The following is a 14292-nucleotide window of genomic DNA, read 5'->3' as shown; positions in this document are numbered from 1 at the left end:
GCAAAATAGATAGTAGATATAGGTTTTTGTAATCTGAAAATATAAAAACAACAAGGTAACAAGTGGTAAAAGTGAGCGTAAACGGTATTGCAATGATAGGAAACAAGGCCTAGGGTTCATACTTTCACTAGTGCAAGTTCTCTCAGCAATAATAACATACATAGAACATATGACAAGCCCTCAACATGCAACAAAGAGTCACTCCAAAGCCACTAATAGCGGAGAACAAACGTAGATATTATGGTCGGGTACGAAACCACCACAAAGCTATTCTTTCGGATCGATCTATAAAAGAGTTCGTACTAGAATAACACCTTAAGATACAAATCATCCAAAACCCTAATGTCACCTAGATACTCCATTGTCACCTCAAGTATCCGTGGGCATGATTATACGATATGCATCACACAATCTTAGATTCATCCAACCAACATAAAGTACTTCAAAAAGTGCCCCAAAGCTACTACCGGAGAGTCAAGAATGTGTGCCAACCCTTATGCATAGGTTCCCAAGTGTCACGAAACCCGCAAGTTGATCACCAAAACATACATCAAGTGGATCAATAGAATAACCCATTGTCACCACGGTTATCCCACGCAAGACATACATCAAGTGTTCATAAAAGACTCAATCTGATAAAATAACTTCAAAAGGGGAAACTCAATTCATCACAAGAGAGTAGAGGGGGAGAAACATCATAAGATCCAACTACAATATCAAAGCTCGGGATACATCAAGATCGTGCCATAGAGGAACACGAGAGAGAACACGAGAGAGAGAGATCAAGCACATAGCTACTGGTACATACCCTCAGCCCCGAGGGTGAACTACTCCCTCCTCGTCATGGATAGTGCCGGGATGATGAAGATGGCCTCCGGTGATGGGATCCCCCTCCGGCAGGGTACCAGAACAGGGTCCCGATTGGTTTTTGGTGGCTACAGAGGCTTGCGGCGGCGGAACTCCCGATCTATTTTCTGTTCTGGAAGCTTTAGGGTACGTAGGTATATATGGGTGCAGGGAGAACGTCGGTGGAGCTACGGGGGCCCCACGAGGAAGGGGGGCGCGCCCATGGGGGAGGGTGCGCACCCCACCCTCGTGAGCACCTCCCGTATCTTCTTACGTGGGGTCCAAGTCCATCAGGTGGGTTTCCTTCCAAAAATAACCTCTCCGGTTGATTTCGTTCTGTTTTGACTCCGTCTGATATTCCTTTTCCTCGAAACACTGAAACAGGCATAAAACAACAAATCTGGGCTGGGCCTTCGGTTAATAGGTTAGTCCCAAAAATAATATAAAAGTGGATAACAAAGCCCAATATTGCCTAAAATAGTAGAGAAAGTAGCATGGAGCAATAAAAAATTATAGATACGCTGGAGACATATCAAGCATCCCCAAACTTAATTCCTGCTCGTCCTTGAGTAGGTAAATGATAAAAAAGAATTTTTTATGCGGAGTGATACTTTGGCATAATTTGAATGTAAATCTTCTCAATTGTGATACGAATAATCAGATCCGAAAGATTCAAGACAAAAGTTCATATTGACACAAAAATAATAATACTTCAAGCATACTAATCAAAGCAATCATGTCTTCTCAAAATAACATGGTAAAAGAAAGTTCATCCCTACAAAATCATATAGTTAGGCTATGCTTCATTTCCATCACACAAAGATGTTCCCAACTTCTATACCCCCGATGAAAAGCCAAGCAATTGTTTCATACTTAAATAATCTCAAACTTTTTCAACCTTCACGCAATACATGAGCGTGAGCCATGGATATAGCACTATGGGTGGAATAGAATATGATGATGGGGATTGTGTGGAGAAGACAAAAAAGGAGAAAGTCTCACGTTGACGAGGCTAATCAACGGGCTATGGAGATGCCCATCAATTGATGTCAACATGAGGAGTAGGGATTGCCATGCAACGGATGCACTAGAGCTATGAATGCTCAACAAAAGAAAACTAGTGGGTGTGCATCCAACTTGCTTGCTCACGAAGACCTAGGGCATTTGAGGAAGCCCGTCGTAGGAATATACAAGCCAAGTTCTATAATGAAAAATTCCCACTAGTATATGAAAGTGATAACACATGAGACTCTCTACATGAAAAGCAAGGTGCTACTTTGAAGCACAATATATGAGACTCACTACATGAAGAACAAGGTGCTACATTGAAGCACAATATATGAGACTCATTACATGAAGAACAAGGTGCTACTTTCAAGCACAAGTGTGGAAAAAGAGATAGTAGCATTGCCCTTTTTATTTTTTATTTTTTTGGGCCTTTCCTTTTTTTGGCCTTTCTCTTTTTCTTTGGGACTTTTTTTGCCTTTTTTTGGGCAATGCTCTAATAATGATGATCATCACACTTCTATTGATTACAACATAAGGATTACAACTCGAAACTCAGAACAAGATATGACTCTATATGAATGCCTCCGGGGGTCTACCGGGATGGTGCAATGAATCAAGAGTGACATGTATGAAAAATAATGCATGGTGGCTTTGCCACAAATACGATGTCAACTACATGATCATGCAATGGCAATATGACAAAAGTAATGTATGTCATGATGATGATGGTGGAAGTTGCATGGCAATATATCTCGGAATGGCTATGGAAATGCCATAATAGGTAGGTATGGTGGCTGTTTTGAGGAAGATATAAGGAGGTTTATGTGTGATAGAGTGTATCGTATCACGGGGTTTGGATGCACCGGCGAAGTTTGCACCAACTCTCGAGGTGAAAAAGGGCAATGCACGGTACCGAAGAGGCTAGCAATGGCGGAAAGGTGAGAGTGTGTATAATCCATGGACTCAACATTAGTCAAAAGAACTCATATACTTATTGCAAAAATTTAGAAGTCATCAAAAATTCAAGTACTATGCGCGTGCTCCTAGGGGGATAGATTGGTAGGAAAAGACCATCGCTCGTCCCCGACCGCCACTCATAAGGATGCACAAGCCAGGTACACTTCATGTTTCAAATTTGTTACACAACTTTAACCATACGTGCATGCTACGGGATTTGCAGACTTCAACATAGGTATTTCTCAAATTCATAATCACCCAACTAGCACGACTTTGATATTCTCACCTCCATATCTCAAAACAATTATCAAGCATCAAACTTATCTTAGTATTCAATTCACTCAAAAGAGAGTTTCACATATCTTGAATACCAAGTATATTAACATTAAGCAAATTACCATGCTATTAATGACTCTCAAAATAATCTAAGTGAAGCATGAGAGTTCATCTATTTCTTCAAAATAAAACTACCACCATGCTCTAAAGGATATAAGTGAAGTACTAGAGCATTCTAGCAAATTCCAATTTGTGTAAGGCTCTCTCTCATTAAAGAAATTCAGATCTTGATACTTTATTCAAACAGCAAGCAAAGCTAAAGAAAACTACAATGCAAGGATAGCACAACTCATGTGAAGAAGCAAAAACTTAGGCTCAACCGATACTAACCGATAGTTGTTGAAGAAGAAAGGTGGGATGCCTACCGGGGCATCCCCAAGCTTAGATGCTTGAGACTTCTTGAAGTAATATCTTGGGGTGCCTTGGGAATCCACAACCTTGAACTTTTGTGTCTCCTTAATTCCTCTGATATCATGGTCTCTCTTTTTATCAAAATCTTCATTCACAACAAACTCAACAAGAACTCGTGAGATAGGTTAGTATAAACCAATGCAAAACCTTATAATAGTATACTGTAAAAAATCACTAAAATTATTATTCAACATTGAATACTAAATTCCTCTGTATATTTAATACTCCTATCATCAAATAGAATCATTAAACAAGCAAACATATGCAAATAATGCAACCATAACAGCAATCTGTCAAAACAGTATAGTCTGTACAGAATGCAAGAGTATCAATAGTTCCCTGACTCCAAAAATTATGAACTAAAATTCCCACTGTAATAAATTTATCAGAACTCAATATTCAAAAAGATTCAACGTTATAAAATGCTCTTACTTTTCTAGGGAATTTTTGCAACAGCGGTAAACTTTCTGTTTTCAAACAGCAACATGCAAACTAGCAAAATAAGCATGGCAAGGGCTATCCTTGACTTTTTTATTGAAACTAAAGAAGAGAAACACTATTCTAACTAACAGCAAGCAAACACTAACAAAAGAAAATGACGCTCCAAGCAAAACACATATCAAGTGGTGAATAAAAATATAGCTCCAAGTAAAGTTACCGATGAACGAAGAAGAAAGAGGGGATGCCTTCCGGGGCATCCCCAAGCTTAGTTGCTTGGTGGTCCTTGAATATTACCTTGGGGTGCCTTGGGCATCCCCAAGCTTAGGCTCTTGCCACTCCTTATTCCATAGTCCATCGAATCTTTACCCAAAACTTGAAAACTTCAACCACACAAAACTCAAAACAAAAACTCGTAAGCTCCGTTAGTATAAGAAAATAAAACCACCACTTAGGTATTGTAATGAACTCATTCTAAATTCATATTGGTGTAATATCTACTGTGCTCCAACTTATCTATGGTTTATACCCTCCGATACTACTCATAGATTCATCAAAATAAGCAAACAACACATAGAAAACAGAATCTGTCAAAAACAGAACAGTCTGTAGTAATCTGTATAACACGTATACTTCTGGAACCCCAAAAAATATTAAATAAATTTCTGGACCTGAGAAATTTGTCTATTAATCATCTGCAAAAAGAATCAACCTAAAATCACTCTCCAGTAAAAAATGGCAGCTAATCTCGTGAGCGCTAAAGTTTCTGTTTTTCACAGCAAGATCATATAAACTTCACCCAAGTCTTCCCAAAGGTTCTACTTGGCACTTTATTGAAACAAAAGCTATAAAACATGATTTCTACAGAAGCATAATCACGTGGACACACAAAAACAGTAAGGATAAATATTGTGTTGTCTCCCAACAAGCGCTTTTCTTTAATGCCTTTTAGCTAGGCATGATGATGGCAATGATGCTCACATAAAAGATAAGAATTGAAACATAATGGGATCATCATGAAGCATATGACTAGCACATTTAAGCCTAACCCACTTCCTATGCATAGGGATTTTGTGAGCAAACAACTTATGGGAACAATAATCAACTAGCATAGGATGGCACAACAAGCATAGCTTCAATAATTTTAGCACATAGAGAGGAAACTTGACATTATTGCAATTCCTACAAGCATATGTTCCTCCCTCATAATAATTTTCAGTAGCATCATGAATGAATTCAACAATATAACCAGCACCTAAAGCATTCTTTTCATGATCTACAAGCATAGAAAATTTTCTACTCTCCACATAAGCAATCTTTTTCTTTATAGCATACGTATCATCACAATAATCATCATAAATAGGAGGCATGCTTTCATCATAGTAAATTTGCTCATGAAAGATTGGGGGACAAAAAATATCATCTCCATCAAATATAGCTTCCCCAAGCTTGTGGCTTTGCATATCATTAGCATCATGGATATTCAAGGAATTCATACTAACAACATTGCAATCATGCTCATCGTATAAAAATATTCTATAGATTTCTTCTTCTAGCACTTGAGCACAATTTTATTTTCCATCATACTCACGAAAGATATTAAAAAGGTGAAGCGTATGAGACAAACTCAACTCCATTTTTTTGTAGTTTTCTTTTATAAACTAAACTAGTACTAAAACAAGAAACAAAAAGATTCAATTGCAAGATCTAAAGATATACCTTCACTTACCTAGCCTCCCCGGCAACGGCGCCAGAAAAGAGCTTGATGTCTACTACACAACCTTCTTCTTGTAGACGTTGTTGGGCCTGCAAGTGCACAGGTTTGTAGGACAGTAGCAAATTTCCCTCAAGTGGATGACCTAAGGTTTATCAATCCGTAGGAGGCGTAGGATGAAGATGGTCTCTCTCAAGCAACCCTACAACCAAATAACAAAGAGTCTCTTGTGTCCCCAACACACCCAATACAATGGTAAATTGTATAGGTGCACTAGTTCGGCGAAGAGATGGTGATACAAGTACAAAATAGATATAGATATAGGTTTTTGTAATCTGAAAATATAAAAACAGCAAGGTAACAAGTGTTAAAAGTGAGCATAAACGGTATTTCAATGATAGGAAACAAGGCCTAGGGTTCATACTTTCAGTAGTGCAAGTTCTCATAACAATAATAACATAGATAGAACATATGACAAGCCCTCAACATGCAACAAAGAGTCACTCCAAAGCCACTAATAGCGGAGAACAAACATAGAGACTATGGTCGGGTACGAAACCACCACAAAGCTATTCTTTCGGATCGATCTATAAAAGAGTTCGTACTAGAATAACACCTTAAGATACAAATCAACCAAAACCCTAATGTCACCTAGATACTCCATTGTCACCTCAAGTATCCGTGGGCATGATTATATGATATGCATCACACAATCTCAGATTCATCCAACCAACATAAAAGTACTTCAAAAAGTGCCCCAAAGCTACTACCGGAGAGTCAAGAATGTGTGCCAACCCCTATGCATATGTTCCCAAGTGTCACGAAACCCGCAAGTTGATCACCAAAACATACATCAAGTGGATCAATAGAATAACCCATTGTCACCACGGTTATCCCACGCAAGACATACATCAAGTGTTCATAAAAGACTCAATCCGATAAGATAACTTCAAAAGGGGAAACTCAATTCATCACAAGAGAATAGAGGGGGGGGGGACATCGTAAGATCCAACTACAATATCAAAGCTCGGGATACATCAAGATCGTGCCATAGAGGAACAAGGGAGAGAACACGAGAGATCGAGATCAAACACATAGCTACTGGTACATACCCTCAGCCCCAAGGGTGAACTACTCCCTCCTCGTCATGGATAGTGTCGGGATGATGAAGATGGCCTCCGGTGATGGGATCCCCCTCCGGCAGGGTGCCGGAACAGGGTCCCGATTGGTTTTTGGTGGCTACAGAGGCTTGCGGCGGCGGAACTACCGATCTATTTTCTGTTCTGGAAGTTTTAGGGTATGTAGGTATATATGGGTGTAGGGATAACGTCGGTGGAGCTACGGGGGGCCCACGAGGCAGGGGCGTGCCCAGGGGGGAGGGCACGCCCCCCACCCTCGTGAGCACCTCCCGTATCTTCTGATGTGGGGTCCAAGTCCATCAGGTGGGTTTCCTTCCAAAAATAACTTCTCTAGTTGATTTCGTTCCGTTTTGACTCCGTCTGATATTCCTTTTCCTCGAAACACTAAAACAGGCATAAAACAGCAAATCTGGGTTGGGCCTCCGGTTAATAGGTTCGTCCCAAAAATAATATAAAAGTGGATAATAAAGCCCAATATTGCCTAAAACAGTAGATAAAGTAGCATGGAGCAATAAAAAATTATAGATACGTTGGAGACGTATCAAACCACTGTTGTTGCCACCCTTTGACGGAATCATTGAAGGTACCTGATGGCCATGTAACGTTGGGCATCTTGCTCACCATGGCTCCTCCGCACTCCGCGTGCTCGCCGCTCACCACCTTGGGCTTCACATTGAAAATCTTTAGCCATAATCCGAAGTGTGGAGAGATGCGGAGGAAGGCCTCACACACGACGATGAATGTCGAGATGTTGAGGAAGGAATTGGGAGATAGATCGTGAAAGTCGATCCCATAGTAATACATAATGCCGCGAACTAATGGGTGGAGGGGAAACCCTAGCCCGCGGACAAAGTGAGGGAGGAATACAACCCTCTCGTGGTGTTCCGGAGTAGTGACAATCTGTCCTGCCGTCGGAGGCGGTGGCTAATCTTCTTGGTCAGATACCCGGCCTCCCAAAGTTTCTTGATATCCTTCTCCCGGACGGTGGAGGCCATCCACTTGCCTCCAGCTCCGGATCCGGACATTTTTGGAGGTCCTTTGTGGGCAGAGAAGGTGAATGCTTGGGCGTGGAGCTCGAGAAAGAGAGAATGGATAAGCAGAGGAAGAAGAAGGCGTGGGTGAAAAAGGGGAGTCCTTTTCTCCATATAAAGGCAGCAGGGATCCTGCGCCTCCCCACTTGCCCAGGAAACTCGCTTATTCCCCAAGCGTTGTGTTAATGGCGCGGTTGGGTTACCCACACCCGTATTTATGAGAATCCCGTGATAAAGGGACACGATCTCTGCTTCAACAAGATGTGCCAATAAAACCGCCTCGCAAGATGTGCAGTAGCAGGTTGAGAAAAATGGTTCGAATAATGACCGGGCAGCGGCGTGCTATCACGCTATGAAAAGTTGTCGGCAGATTAGACTCGTGGAATATTGTGCTCTCTACGGTGGTATGTGGAATTTTTTTTGCAGAGCCGGACGTGATTCTTGTGGTCAAGATATTCTTTGGAGTATTCGGAGAAGGAACCTGCCTTGCAATGCCAAAGACAATCTGCGCGCCAGACTCATCATCATTGAAGCCTGGTTCAGGGGCTACTGAGGGAGTCCTGGATTAGGGGGTCCTCGGATAGCCGAACTATATGCTTATGCCGGACTTTTGGACTATGAAGATACAAGATTGAAGACTTCGTCCCGTGTCCGGGTGGGACTCTCCTTTGCGTGGAAGGCAAGCTTGGCAATTCGGATATGTAGCTTTCTCTGTAACCGACTCTGTGTAACACTAGCCCCCTCCGGTGTCTATATAAACCGGAGGGTTTAGTCCGTAGGACAAGAATAATCATAATCATAGGCTAGCTTCTAGGGTTAGCCTCTACGATCTCGTGGTAGATCAACTCTTGTAATACTCATATCATTAAGATCAATCAAGCGGGAAGTAGGGTATTACCTCCATAGAGAGGGCCTGAACCTGGGTAAACATTGTGTCCCCCGCCTCCTGTTACCATTAGCCTTAGACACACAGTTCGGGACCTACTACCCGAGCTCCGCCGGTTTTGGCACCGACAGTGACAAATCCTAATCTCGATCTATACCAATCCAACAAACACCTCGGAGATACCTGTAGAGCATCTTTATAATCACCCAGTTACGTTGTGACTTTGATAGCACACAAGGCATTCCTCCGGTATCCGGGAGTTGCATAATCTCATAGTCGAAGGAATATGTATTTGACATGAACAAATCAATAGCAATAAAACTGAATGGTCATTATGCTCAGCTAATAGATGTGTCTTGTCCATCACATCATTCTCCTAATGATGTGATCCCATTATCAAATGAAACTCATGCCATGGTCAGGAAATCTTAACCATCTTTGATCAACGAGCTAGTCCAGTAGAGGCTCACTAGGGACACATTGTTTGTTTATGTATTCACACATGTATTAAGGTTTCCGATTAATACAATTCTAGCATGAATAATAAACCTTTATCATGATATAAGGAAATATAAAATAATAACTTTATTTTGCCTCTAAGGCATATTTCCTTCAAGAACATCCAAGATCAATTCCCACCAAAGAGCTAATATGTAACTAAGAACACTATGAAGATGTGGTTTGGATCGGATCGCTCCCAACTTCGAGTTGCAGCAGAAGAAGAGTCGGTGTAGATCATACTTGCATCCCCTCTAATGGTACATGAACAATCCCTCAAACCGTCCATGAACAGTCCCTCGAATGGAAGATTGAAAGTACGGCCTCTCCCTAGTTTATAAGCGTACAGCCATCAGGATCTGGCAGCGCTCGGCCGTCCAGGGCTAATCACCTCAGAGAATTAGTGAGAGGAGATTAGAACTACACTGGACTTCTAATTATGAGGACTAGAGAGGATTAGATCTAGCTATAATTGGATCATCTAGAACTAGAACTAGAGAACTAGGCGAGGCTCTAAAACTTGTATGTCCTAAGGCCAAAATCCTCTAGTATATATAGATTAGACGAGAGGGGATGTAGTGCCACAAGGGGAAGATTCCTTCCCCCTTGCACCGGCCAATGAGGGGGCTTCCCCCTCCAATTCGGTCTTCCCTTGGCTTCTCCAAGAAGCAAGGGGGCCGCCTCCCCCATTGGGCCCAAGTGGCCCATATCCTTTCCATCACTTGGCCTTTCAAGTCCCGTTGATATTTAATTAAATATAAAAGCCCCCTGAATATGATTAGAGCCTTTAATTATTAATTTAACATCTCCTGAAACATTTTCCATCTATATATTATTTAATGGTAATAACTGGTATTGCCCGATATACCCCGAAACCCTTCCGATGACCCCGAAATGCTTCAGGTTTCCTCTCAAAACTATTTTGAATATTAATGAAACTATTTAACAAAATTTTCCTCAATGAACTTGTCCTACTAACACTCATAAGGTCGTGATTACCTTAATAAGTGACCCTATAAGTTCGGTAAAACATAAACATGTACAGAAATACATTTCGTTCAATGTCCTATAGCAGAACCATGATATCGATCCTTATGATTACACGAATGACATTCAAGTGAACCTTTGGTTATCATGTGCTATTCCTTTTGCTTCATGATACTTACAGAACCCGAGATGAGATGTATCGGTATCCTGTTGAGTCATTCTGATGCTCACTATACCGGTCTCCTCGTTACCGGTTTTGTTCTTCTTTCTTGTTGTCATGTTATGGCGTCCCTTTGACTTAGTCACCTGTGTCTGTCCGGACGGTGATGGATATCGTCATACCGGGAGGGCCCTAAGAATATCTCTTCATTACCAGAGTAGAAAACCCTACTCTTGAGATATCTAGTCCCCTGTCAAACTTTCCAATGAACTAGTAAGTTGTCCTTATGATAACCATATTACAGCTGATGTTTAAGCAAGCCTAAAGTCCATCATACGATAAAAAATGACTATGATACCCTCATAGATTAAGGAACTAAAGCATATGTTAACTCTTCGTGTTATAGCGATTGACTTGTGAAGATAGCATCTCAAAGTATAACAATCAAGTTTCGGTCAATTCAATATGATCGTTCCTTTAACGTCATATTCGCAATGTCATTTTCATACTATCGTTACACTTAACGATATATCAAGATCCGGAGAACATGATCACAAACAACACTTGATTTTGTATTAGAATCCAGACTAGGAATCTGATTTTATTGTTTATCATTCGACATGTGCATATGAGTTTTCCACTGAATCACATATTCCAGGATCATAACTGTTATAGAATAGAAAATAAACTCTTAATTATAAACATGGAAATATAATAATACAGTATTATTGCGTCTAGGGCATATTTCCAAAAGAATAGAGCATGGGAGGTCGCCGACGCTCGGGTCTCAGGAAGGCCACCAAACCTCCCCTCCCGTTAAAGCTAAGCTTGGCAGGGTCATCATAGTTGGACGATTAGCTGCTCACAGGCTGTGGAGGTAGAGTTTCATTTTCTTGGGTTCATGGCCGGCCGGACATGGGAAAGGGCACCGACGGTCATCTAGAATAGGTTAGATTATGGTTTAGTTGAAATATGTCAACATGTAATGAATTTTCTTGCTAGTCATTGCGACATGGTCATACATGTCACATACATGAACAATTTGTTATCCCGGTATGGGCTCTCCTTTTCCCTTTTATGTTATGCTAGTAGCATGCTACTGCTTAGCTAGGGCAAGATCGCATGCATCGTCTCCATGGATGACTTTGGTTACTTGTCGCAGTCTAGTTTCCTGATGGTGGCTGCCTTGATTTGAACTTGTTGGTATGTTCCCCAATCCTCTGCACTCGAGTTGGACTCGGTCCCATGAGGACCGAGCGGTAGCCACTTTGCTTGCTCCTCTCAAGACTGATGATGTGCAAGCTGTCTGATTGACAGCAAAGAAAAAAAAGTGATGCATATATTCCCGCATTTGCAACTTCTATTGCATGTGATTGAATGATGGACAAGGATTAAGAGTGGGCTATAATGTTCCAGAATCTCATTCATGAATTCCCCGGGTGTGTTGAGGAAAGAATATGAAGTGACATGGCCAGCTCGATTGGACATGAGAGGATGAACAAACATTGGTCAGTTTGTGTACGTGATTATGTGATGACCTGTTTGTGTGCTCTAGCTCTGCTTCTTTTGGAATCAATGTGCTTGTAGAGTTCAAAATGTTTTTCTTTTGGGTCACCCAATGTTTAATTTCGGAAATACAATAATTTCAATTTCACGATGTCAAATCTCACTTGATTTTAAAGAACTTTAATATAATTTAAATTTAGTTTAAAATCAGTTCGAATCTACATCGAAATTTCGGGATTAATAATATTCCAGACCCCACTGAAAGGTGTGAAATTACGGAAATTTCACTGAAATTTCGTTGAAAATTTTAACCCTGGGGTCACCTATTGAGTTTATTTGTATGCGCTGCAATCTCGGTTTGAGACACCTAATAATGTTTCAAAATAATTTGGAAAACATACTTATCACGGAAGTTTTGTATGCTTGTGGAGCTGAGCTTTTATTCACTGTTTACTTTGGACACGTCAATTGGTTGGTCCTCTACACCATGTGAGGTGTATGTTGGTCATCTGTCTATTGTCACCTGTGTTGGCATTTTGCAGTTTGCAGGAAGCTCCATAACTTAAAGCAGGACATTCCAGATAGCGTTTGGACCGAGAGGTCTGGAGGAGAGCTTCAGGCTCAGGCTTTCCTGGCCTGGGGCGACCACCTATGGATTGCAAGATGGAGACCGTTGCCATGACTAATAATATGTACTGTAGTGGAGTGTAGTATGTAGTACTCCCTCCGTTCGGAATTACTTGTCGCAGAAATGGATGTATCTAGACGTATTTTAGTTCTAAATACATCTATTTTCGAGACAAGTAATTCTGAACGGAGGGAGTACATAGTACGTACTCGACGTCCGTTGGGTGAAATGAGCCTGGAGTAGTGCAGTGTATCTTAGGAATGGCCAAGCAGGACCAGATAATCGACGGATCAGACCACTGATTATTGCTTCTTCTACTGAAAAAATCTACAGTTTATTTCGCCGAAACGGTGCCTATTTTATTTGTCAGTGTGAGTAGACGATCAGTGAGCTAAGGATGCAACGAAATCAGATCAAATCAACTGAAACCACATGGATCAATCATTGAAAGAACACACCATGAGAGGAGGCCTCGCCCACTATGGCTAGGAATCCTAGTACTGCTCCCTAGTCTTTTACGAGTGAGAGCGATGGGGTGTTAGGTGCTGCTTAATGCAGATTAGATGCCCGAACCCCGACGGCAACCGGCGATCGCTACGTCGATGGCCGCCATGATGATTAAACCTCTGACCCCTCGAGGGAGATTACGCTGCAAAGCTGTTTGCTGAGTGGTTTTTGGTTGTGCGTGTGGCTTTGCCATGCACGAGTTAGGCAGTTAGCGCGCATGATGATGCCTCGTAGGCCATCCCCGGCCCATGCATCTGCATGATGCCATCCTGATGCTAAAACTTTGTCACCAGTGGATTAATATGATAATAAACTAACTTATGAGCCTTTTGTTTATTTTGGTTATTGTTGTATGTTGCCCATGTGGTTTGGTTAGCCAAAGTACCACCAAATGATTCAAGCCTTTTCATTTTGACCAAGAATATGTAGGAACCAATGCAAACTGGCAAGTAGTAGGAGTGTAGGACAAGCAGATAAGTAATACCGTGGATAGAAAGAAATCATCACATGGAATGGAACTATATTTGAGGGGCCGGCATGCTCTTTACAAGTTTGCACAGATCTGGTCATTTTGAATAAAAATCATAGGAAAGGTCTCGCCTCCCTCATGAATCAGGACGGTCGTCTCTTGCCACATGTGGAATGAACCAAATATCGGGCCTCTCGTCGTACTGGCACCCTTCTGAACAACATCTCCGGAAGGATTGTCGAGCAAGCAGCTCTTTGGTGCCTCGCACGGAGTAAGCTCCCTTTAAAAGAAAATAATTTGGCCTCTTTCTTGTAGCCTTGTAGAATTAAAATATCCTAATTAAGGGAGCCTATTCTACATGAAAAATAAATGAAGCCGAGTGTGTTTAATACTCGGCAAAGCCCGTTTTAAACTCGGCGAAGTGCCTAGTGATTCACTCAGCTTACGACACTCGGCTTCATTTTAGCCGAGTATTTTGACGGTGTGTACTTGGGACCAATCTCGGCTGAGTACCCATGTTTTGACATTCGGCTTACTTCAAGATACATGGCAACATGTTCCTGCAGTGCTATACACCAGGCATCTGAAAAATAAAAGTATTGCATCAGTCACTTTTTCATTCAGAACTACTAGATCTTCATCCAACGCCCGAAAACAAATAGCGCATTTTTCATTTTGAAACTCCCCTTCTTCTTCCTCACGCAGCATGCAGCCTACCCGCCTGCTATCGCCCCCCGCGGCCGGTGGGTGCACCCTCCCTCGACATCCCCC

The sequence above is a fragment of the Triticum aestivum genome, chromosome 4A (assembly GCF_018294505.1).
Source record: "Triticum aestivum cultivar Chinese Spring chromosome 4A, IWGSC CS RefSeq v2.1, whole genome shotgun sequence".
Lineage (NCBI taxonomy): Eukaryota > Viridiplantae > Streptophyta > Magnoliopsida > Poales > Poaceae > Triticum > Triticum aestivum.
This window is presented reverse-complemented; position numbering follows the sequence as displayed.